The sequence below is a fragment of the Oncorhynchus keta genome, unplaced genomic scaffold (assembly GCF_023373465.1).
Source record: "Oncorhynchus keta strain PuntledgeMale-10-30-2019 unplaced genomic scaffold, Oket_V2 Un_contig_11844_pilon_pilon, whole genome shotgun sequence".
NCBI classification, from domain to species: Eukaryota; Metazoa; Chordata; class Actinopteri; order Salmoniformes; family Salmonidae; genus Oncorhynchus; species Oncorhynchus keta.
Window position 1 is genome coordinate 4,741 of NW_026277642.1, and position 10,310 is coordinate 15,050.

Below are 10,310 nucleotides of genomic sequence, written 5' to 3' on the forward strand. Positions count from 1 at the left end.
CTACTGCATCTTTATGTAATACATGTATCACGAGCCACTTTAACTATGCCACTTTGTTTACATACTCATCTCATATGTATATACTGTACTCGATACCATCTACTGTATCTTGCCTATGCCGCTCTGTACCATCACTCATTCATATATCTTTATGTACATATTCTTTATCCCCCTACACTTGTGTGTGTATAAGGCAGTAGTTTTGGAATTGTTAGTTAGATTACTTGTTGGGTTATTACTGCATTGTCGGAACTAGAAGCACAAGCATTTCGTTACACTCGCATTAACATCTGCTAACCATGTGTATGTGACAAATACAATTTGATTTGATTTGATTTGATTTGAGGGATTCTGATACACAAGACAACAGGTCATATTACAAACGGGTAATAACCAGGCTGTAATAAACAGAGGATAAACAGAGAGGATATGAGCAGATTGCTGGACGACTATAACCTTCACATGAACAGACAGATTTCAAGAACAAATCAAATCAAATCAAATTTTATTTGTCACACACACACATGGTTAGCAGATGTTAATGCGGTGGTGTTGGTAGATGACATCCTCATGATGTTAACACAGCAGATAATAAAGAATTTTGGGGCTGAGGCCCTCCAAGCCTGTCACCTGCTCGCTGTGTACCTGGCTCTGGATAGAAATCTCCCCTGTGCACTGATCTAGGATCAGCTTACCCTCCCTAGATCCTCAATCATTAGTGGAGAACATGACAAATAATGACCTTAGATCAGTGTCTCGTGGGCATTTTCACACGATACCATGTAACATCCCTAGAGTGTTTTAATTACAGAAGCTCTATGTGATATCCTTATGTCTACCTGCAGCGTGGATGGGGGGTCCTCTTCAGAGTGAAGTCTTTAACCAGGATGGAGGCTTCCTGGTTGATCAGGACGTCAACACACTCCACATGGCTTTTTAAGGCAGCCAGGTCCAGAGGGGTCCCTCACGTCTAGATCCAGCAGAGACTGAACCAGGACCTCCATAGCATGGTGGTGACTGTGGTACGCCTGAATAGATATGAATAGATATGAATAGATATTCACTCTTAATATAATCAATGTCCTAGAGTAGACCCGTGGTACGCCTGAACAGAAATACAGTGCTAGACCTCTAAAGTAGACCAGAGTCTTTCAATCGGGAGCCCATTTTTGCTCCCGCCCAGCATCAACATCGGAGGTTCCTGCCAAGCGTGGGATTGAGAAACAAACACTCTACTTCTCCTCTGAGGTTGATTAACCCAAATGGCAAAATAAGGAAATCATCCTCATCATTACTGAGTACAATATGCATGTATTTTACACTAATCAGGAATAGATCGGAATATGGTGTGTGAGTCTGTCTGGACAGTCAACTTCCTGTGGAAAATCTACACCATGTTTGCATCCCAGATAGCACCCTATTCCCTATGTAGTGAACTACTTTTGATCAGGGCCTATAAGGATCTGGTCAAACGTAGTGTACTAAATAGGGAATAGGGTGCCATTTGTCATATGGAGACCACTACAGGAGCAGGTAGGCTTTACTCACAGCGAGGTGTAGAGGGCTGATGGGAGGTCTGACATCAGAGTCGTTCAGGATGTCTGTCCCTGACGTTTCAATTAGTTGAGGAAAGAGAAGAACGGCCTGTTCAGACTTGGAAAAAGAACATCAAGAGTGACGATGGGTCCACGACAAACATGCAGCCACACCTTAAAGCCTACTGTTGGGTTCTGAGAATATGAAATATACTAATTCATGTCACTGAGGGAGAGAGCTTAATGTATAACGTTTACATTATGTCAGGATATGTTATTGTTAGCCATCAGGCATCCTATGGGTGGGATCCTCTGGGATGAGAAGAGACAAAGTCTGGTACCAATCACCATGTCAGCCTTGAGTTGGGGAGGAGTGAGCACTTTGAGGTAGCGGTCAGGTCAGATGAAGTGAGGAAGAACAGATATCACTAAGGTTATGTCTAGCAACAGAGATGCATTGGTTGTTTAGAGGTGTAGGAGGAGACTCTGCATAGGAGAGAGGATTAAATATCAGTGCTTGTGTGAATATGTTTTTTGTCTAATGCAGCTGTCTTGACCCTCTGGGAAGAATACACTTGGTTCAAGCATTCATAGTGTCCGTCGAGTTTTTACTCTGAGAATTAGAACCTAACAGTTGGCACTGCGAGCAGGGTTCACCGCGATTTGCAGTCGAACTAGAGATTCCGAATCAGTGAAACAGAAACAAGGTCGGCACAGTTCCTACACCGCTATCACTAATTCTGACATCTTGGGGAGATGAGAGTCGTAGGCTGAACCAATTATAGGGTACGAACCTAGAAAGCCTGAGCTTATTCAGTAGTCCCATTGTATTACGACCGGTGGTAGCCGGTAGCAAAGGGTAAGTCCTAGGGGGTAAGACCCGGGTGGGGTTGGTTACCTGCTATACCTGTAACGAGAGGGTGAAAGTCTCAGCCGCAGTGGCCATGCGGCAGTAGAGTGGGTGTGGATGGATAAAGTGACATGCTTGTGTACTAGGATAAAATGTTGCCATTCAGGGTTAGAAGAAAAGCAAAAAGATACTCAAACGCTGTTGGATTTGGGTGTATTAGCAGTAGCAATAAAGAGAGGTTGGTTTTATGCCCTGTTGGGGTGGGGAACCATGACAGATTATGTGGAAATAGGAAGACAAGTGTGAATCATTTTGGTAATGTGTGTTATCAACAACAGTGATATTTGAACAGATTAGAGATGACTATCCATAACAATAAAATCCTTCATACAGTGAGGTTAGGTTACCATACTTGTCCTGCCCCACAGCTGTAGACACAGCCTTCTCCAGGTCCTCAGACACTAGCTGAGATCCATTACAGGATGTCTGTCACCTCACTGAGCCCCTATTGCAGGTTCGGGGTCACATCCACTTGAATGTCCTTCATATGACGAACCTCCTACAGAGCAAATGAGGAAAACATGATATATGTTTAGTAGCAATAGAATATGGGAATTTGATCTCAACGCTACCTACAGCTAACATATTTATTTATGTATGTGATCTATGTAAATAAATAAATATATCACACCTGTAAAACTGTGAAGGACTATAGGTGGAGGCCTACCCATTTCCCAGGAGCATTGTAAAACGTGGATTTGGGTACAGTGTTTATTTCCCCCTAATATCTTTGAAGATTACACCTAAAATAATTAGGCCTACTTCTTTCTACTGCTGATCTGAGACCATTAGGGTTAATCATTACAGATATAAATGCAATATATGGAGTAGAAAAGATTGCCTGCCCACCAACTTGATAAGAATCAACATATGTTCTACATCACATATGTCAGAGTCAAGGCCCGCGGGCCACATCCGGCCCGCGAGAAGGTTTTTTACGGCCCCTGGGATGATCTTGATTTATTATTAGAACCGGCCCGCAGACCGCAGCAAGCCGGCAGCCCGCAGATCTTTTACACGCACCAATACTACATTTCCCACAATGCAACGGTGACGCACCAAGCAGTAGGCTGCTTCATTTCAATATTTATTGGCACAGCAGTTGTCAGCATCACAGTAAAATTAACTTTCAGATACCCATCAAAAATGGCAAAACGGAAGGTGGACACTGAGAACCGGGGTTTCAAACAAGGTGGGAGTCGGAGTATTTGTTCACGGAGGTAGCTGGAAAACCTGTGTGTCTTCTGTGTGGAGAAAGTGTGGCGGTACTGAAAGAGTATAATCTGAGACGACATTATGAAACGAAACACGCGGACAAAAACAAGAATATGGACATGGAACAAAGGCTACAAAAGGCAGAGGAATTAAAACGAGGCCTCAAATCTCGACAGGCTCTGTTCAAAAAAGCCAAATCACAAGGCCAGGCTGCTGTCAAGGCCAGTTTTATTTTGGCAGAAGAGATCGCTAAATCAGCCCGGCCATTTACGGAGGGGGATTTCATCAAAAACTGCATGATTAAAGTTTGTGACGAAGTTTGCCCAGAAAAAAAAAGGCAACTCTTTTTAAATGTGAGTCTGAGCAGAAACACCATTGCCGAGAGAGTAGACCAGTTGTCCATCAATCTAAAAGAGCAGCTTGTGAAAAAGGGAAAAGATTTCATTGCATATTCCTTGGCTGTGGATGAGAGCACCGACATTTCTGACATTGCCCAGTTGTCAATTTTCATCCGCGGAGTGGACTCCAGCCTAAGCGTGACAGAGGAGTTTTTGGCTTTACGTCCTATGCATGGCACAACTACGGGGCATGATTTGTATGAAGAGGTGTCAAGATGTGTAAATGAGATGGAGCTGCCTTGGGAAAAACTTGTGGGTTTGACAACCGACGGAGCACCTGCGATGTGTGGACACAGGAGCGGACTGGTGGCGAAGATACGGGAAAAGATGCAAGAGGAAAACGCGACAGGTGAGCTGACAGCTTATCATTGTATCATACACCAGGAAGCGTTGTGCGGTAAAGCCTTGAAAATGGAGCATGTAATGAGCATCATCACGCGCACAGTTAACTTTATCAGAGCCAAAGGTTTGAATCACCGCCAGTTCAAGGCATTTCTGACGGAGTTAGAAACGGAGCATGGTGATTTGCCTTATCACACAGAGGTGCGATGGCTAAGCCAGGGAAAGGTGCTTCAAAGATGTTTCGAGCTTCGTGAGGAGATTTGTCTGTTCTTGGACAGCAAAGGGAAAGACACAACACAACTCCGAGACGAAATGTTTCTGTGTGAAATGGCTTTTCTGTGTGACATTACGAGTCATCTGAATGCAATGAACTTGCAGCTGCAGGGTCGGGATCGTGTCATCTCTGATATGTACAGTACAGTGAAGGCATTTAAAACCAAACTGACTCTGTGGGAGACGCAGATGCGGAAAGAAAATTTGAGCCACTTTCCAGCTGCCAGACCATGAAAGAGAAGCTCTCTACCAGTGCGTTCCCGAGCGCACAGTTGGCTGATAAAATAGGTATGCTTGCCGCTGACTTTCGACGCCGATTTGCTGACTTTGAAGCACAAAAAGCAGGTTGGAACTGCTCGGTAACCCATTTGCTGTTGACGTGGAAAGCTCACCACCAAACCTCCAAATGGAGTTGATTGACCTCCAATGCAATGATGCACTGAGGGCAAAATATGCGGCAGTGGGTGCTGCGGAGTTCGCCCGTTTCCTCCCCGACACAATGCCCCAGCTGCGCATCCAGGCTGCTCAAACGTTGTCTATGTTTGGCAGCACATACCTGTGTGAACAACTGTTTTCTTTGATGAACTTGAACAAAACATCACACAGAAGTCGACTTTGTTTAATATTTGTATATTTGTATATATATTTATTTATATATTTAAATACAAATATATTTGTATATTTGTATTTGTTGTTAATATTTGTTTTCACTGCATGTTACTTCTCCTTAAACAAAGTGTTGTTTTTGATTAATAGATTTTTGCACTTTATTTTATTGTATTTCAATCCAATTATATTTTAAAAATATTTCAGTTGAGTGGATGATAGAAAATGGCTATTATTGTTTTTTTCTTTGAAGTAAATTTAGCCCACTTTTGCTAAAATAGAAAATATAGGCTACTGATGGTGCCTTGAATACCGGTTTCTTTCATTTAATGTTCTATGTTATGGGGATTTTTATATAAAGGAAATTTGTCTTTTGTGTCTGTTGAAAATTAAAGATTACTGACAGAGCCATAAGAAAATATTGCTTTATTTATCTGATCATATTGGAATATATTTGTTAGGTTTTCAGTAGGTTCAATTAGGTTCACTAGACTATATGCGTCATTTAAAAATTTTTCAATGAACATTCGAACAGTCCGGCCCTCGGCTTGTAGCTAAATTTTTTATTTGGCCCTCCGTCCATTTGACTTTGACACCCCTGCAGTATATGATCTGACAGGCTATATTATCCACCTGGTATCATACCTACTGCCAGTTAGCCAGTATATGATCTGACAGGCTATATTATCCACCTGGTATCATACCTACTGCCAGTTAGCCAGTATATGATCTGACAGGCTATATGATCCACCTGGTATCATACCTACTGCCAGTTAGCCAGTATATGATCTGACAGGCTATATTATCCACCTGGTATCATACCGACTGCCCGTATATGATCTGACAGGCTCTATTATCCACCTGGTATCATACCTACTGCCAGTTAGCCAGTATAAGACCTGACAGGCTATATTATATACCTATTATCATACCTACTGCCAGTTAGCCAGTATATGATCTGACAGGCTCTATTATCCACCTGGTATCATACCTACTGCCAGTTAGCCAGTATACGATCTGACAGGCTCTATTATCCACCTGGTATCATACCTACTGCCAGTTAGCCAGTATATTATCTGACAGGCTATATTATCCACCTGGTATCATACCTACTGCCAGTTAGCCAGTATACGATCTGACAGGCTCTATTATCCACCTGGTATCATACCTACTGCCAGTTAGCCAGTATATTATCTGACAGGCTATATTATCCACCTGGTATCATACCTACTGCCAGTTAGCCAGTATATGATCTGACAGGCTGTATGATCCACCTGGTATCATACCTACTGCCAGTTAGCCTGTATATGATCTGACAGGCTATATGATCCACCTGGTATCATAACTCTACTGCCAGTTAGCCAGTATATGATCTGACAGGTGCTATTATCCACCTGGTATCATACCTACTGCCAGTTAGCCAGTATATGATCTGACAGGCTATATTATCCACCTGGTATCATACCTACTGCCAGTTAGCCAGTATATGATCTGACAGGCTCTATTATCCACCTGGTATCATACCTACTGCCAGTTAGCCAGTATATGATCTGACAGGCTCTATTATCCACCTGGTATCATACCTCCTGCCAGTTAGCCAGTATATGATCTGACAGGCTATATGATCCACCTGGTATCATACCTACTGCCAGTTAGCCAGTATATGATCTGACAGGCTATATTATCCACCTGGTATCATACCGACTGCCCGTATATGATCTGACAGGCTCTATTATCCACCTGGTATCATACCTACTGCCAGTTAGCCAGTATATGATCTGACAGGCTATATTATATACCTATTATCATACCTACTGCCAGTTAGCCAGTATATGATCTGACAGGCTCTATTATCCACCTGGTATCATACCTACTGCCAGTTAGCCAGTATACGATCTGACAGGCCTATTATCCACTCTGGTATCATACCTACTGCCAGTTAGCCAGTATATTATCTGACAGGCTATATTATCCACCTGGTATCATACCTACTGCCAGTTAGCCAGTATACGATCTGACAGGCCTCATTATCCACCTGGTATCATACCTACTGCCAGTTAGCCAGTATATTATCTGACAGGCTATATTATCCACCTGGTATCATACCTACTGCCAGTTAGCCAGTATATGATCTGACAGGCTGTATGATCCACCTGGTATCATACCTACTGCCAGTTAGCCTGTATATGATCTGACAGGCTATATGATCCACCTGGTATCATACCCGCCAGTTAGCCAGTATATGATCTGACAGGCTCTATTATCCACCTGGTATCATACCTACTGCCAGTTAGCCTATGATCTGACAGGTGCTATTATCCACCTGGTATCAAACCTACCGCCTGTTGGGGCCAGTATAATGATCTGACAGGCTATATTATCCACCTGGTATCATACCTACTGCCAGTTAGCCAGTATATGATCTGACAGGCTATATTATCCACCTGGTATCATACCTACCGCCAGTTAGCCAGTATATGATCTGACAGGCTCTATTATCCACCTGCATCATACTACTGCCAGTTATCAGTATATGATCTACAGGCTAATATTATCCAATGGTATCATACCTACTGCCAGTTAGCCAGTATATGATCTGACAGGCTTTTATCCACCTGGTATCATACCTACTGCCAGTTAGCCAGTATATGATCTGGACAGGCTATATGATCCACTACCTGGTATCATACCTACTGCCAGTTAGCCAGTATATGATCTGACAGGCTCTATTATCCACCTGGTATCATACCTACTGCCAGTTAGCCAGTATATGATCTGACAGGCTCTATCCACCTGGTATCATACCTACTGCCAGTTAGCCAGTATATGATCTGACAGGCTCTATTATCCACCTGGTATCATACCTACTGCCAGTTAGCCAGTATATGATCTGGACAGGCTATATTATCCACCTGGTATCATACCTCCTGCCGCCAGTATATTATCCAGGCTATATGATCTGGTATCAGGCTACTGGCAGTTATCCAGTATATGATCTGACAGGCTATATTATCCATGGTATCATACCTACTGGCAGTTATCCAGTATATGACTGACAGGCTATATTATCCACCTGGTATCATACCTACTGCCAGTTAGCCAGTATATGATCTGACAGGCTATATTATATACCTATTATCACCCTGCCAGTTAGCCAGTATATGATCTGACAGGCTCTATTATCCACCTGGTATCATACCGACTGCCAGTATATGATCTGACAGGCTCTATTATCCACCTGGTATCATACCTACTGCCAGTTAGCCAGTATATGATCTCGACAGGCTAGGCGATCCACCTGGTATCATACTGCCCGTATATGATCTGACAGGCTCTATTATCCACCTGGTATCATACCTACTGCCAGTTAGCCAGTATATGATCTGACAGGCTATATTATCCACCTGGTATCATACCTACTGGCAGTTATCCAGTATATGATCTGACAGGCTATATTATCCACCTGGTATCATACCTACTGGCAGTTATCCAGTATATGATCTGACAGGCTATATTATCCACCTGGTATCATACCTACTGCCAGTTAGCCAGTATATGATCTGACAGGCTATATTATCTACCTATTTGTACCTACTGCCAGTTAGCCAGTATATGATCTGACAGGCTCTATTATCCACCTGGTATCATACCGACTGCCAGTATATGATCTGACAGGCTCTATTATCCACCTGGTATCATACCTACTGCCAGTTAGCCAGTATATGATCTGACAGGCTATATGATCCACCTGGTATCATACCGACTGCCCGTATATGATCTGACAGGCTCTATTATCCACCTGGTATCATACCTACTGCCAGTTAGCCAGTATATGATCTGACAGGCTATATTATCTACCTATTATCATACCTACTGCCAGTTAGCCAGTATATGATCTGACAGGCTCTATTATCCACCTGGTATCATACCGACTGCCAGTATATGATCTGACAGGCTCTATTATCCACCTGGTATCATACCTACTGCCAGTTAGCCAGTATATGATCTGACAGGCTATATTATCCACCTGGTATCATACCTACTGCCAGTTAGCCAGTATATGATCTGACAGGCTATATGATCCACCTGGTATCATACCTACTGCCAGTTAGCCAGTATATGATCTGACAGGCTCTATTATCCACCTGGTATCATACCTACTGCCAGTTAGCCAGTATATGATCTGACAGGCTATATGATCTACCTATTATCATACCTACTGCCAGTTAGCCAGTATATGATCTGACAGGTGCATATTATTACCGGTATCATACCTACTGCCCCAGTTAGCCAGTATGTGATCTGACAGGCTATATGATCCACCGCATACCGATGCCCGTATATGATCTGACAGGCTCTATTATCCACCTGGTATCATACCTACTGCCAGTTAGCCAGTATATGATCTGGACAGGCTATATTATCCACCTGGTATCATACCTACCAGTTAGCCAGTATATGATCTGACAGGCTATATGATCCACCTGGTATCATACCTACTGGCAGTTATCCAGTATATGATCTGACAGGCTATATTATCCACCTGGTATCATAACTCTACTGCCAGTTAGCCATAGATTTAGGCCCATGGTATCATCTGACAGCATATGTGCAATTATCCACCTGGTATCATACCTACTGCCCAGTTAGCCAGTATATTATCTGACAGGCTATATTATCCACCTGGTATCATACCTACTGCCAGTTAGCCAGTATATGATCTGGACAGGCTGTATGATCCACCTGGTATCATACCTACTGCCAGTTAGCCTGTATATGATCTGACAGGCTATATGATCCACCTGGTATCATACCGACTGCCAGTATATGATCTGACAGGCTCTATTATCCACCTGGTATCATACCTACTGCCAGTTAGCCAGTATATGAACTGACAGGCTCTATTATCCACCTGGTATCATACCTACTGCCAGTTAGCCAGTATATGATCTGACAGGCTCTATTATCCACCTGGTATCATACCCACTGCCAGTTAGCCAGTATATGATCTGACAGGCTATATTATCCACC

At 43.0% G+C, this 10,310-nt stretch overlaps 1 long non-coding RNA gene across 1 annotated transcript; it reads right to left on the reverse strand.

The window, feature by feature from the left end:
- Positions 1-847: 847 nt before the first annotated feature.
- On the reverse strand, positions 848-3,318 carry LOC127917630 (uncharacterized). The gene is made up of 3 exons (XR_008097629.1): positions 2,330-3,318; positions 1,549-1,653; positions 848-1,028 (listed from the first exon to the last, which is right to left on the reverse strand). It is a non-coding gene; the product is annotated as an uncharacterized LOC127917630 (long non-coding RNA).
- Positions 3,319-10,310: the final 6,992 nt, after the last annotated feature.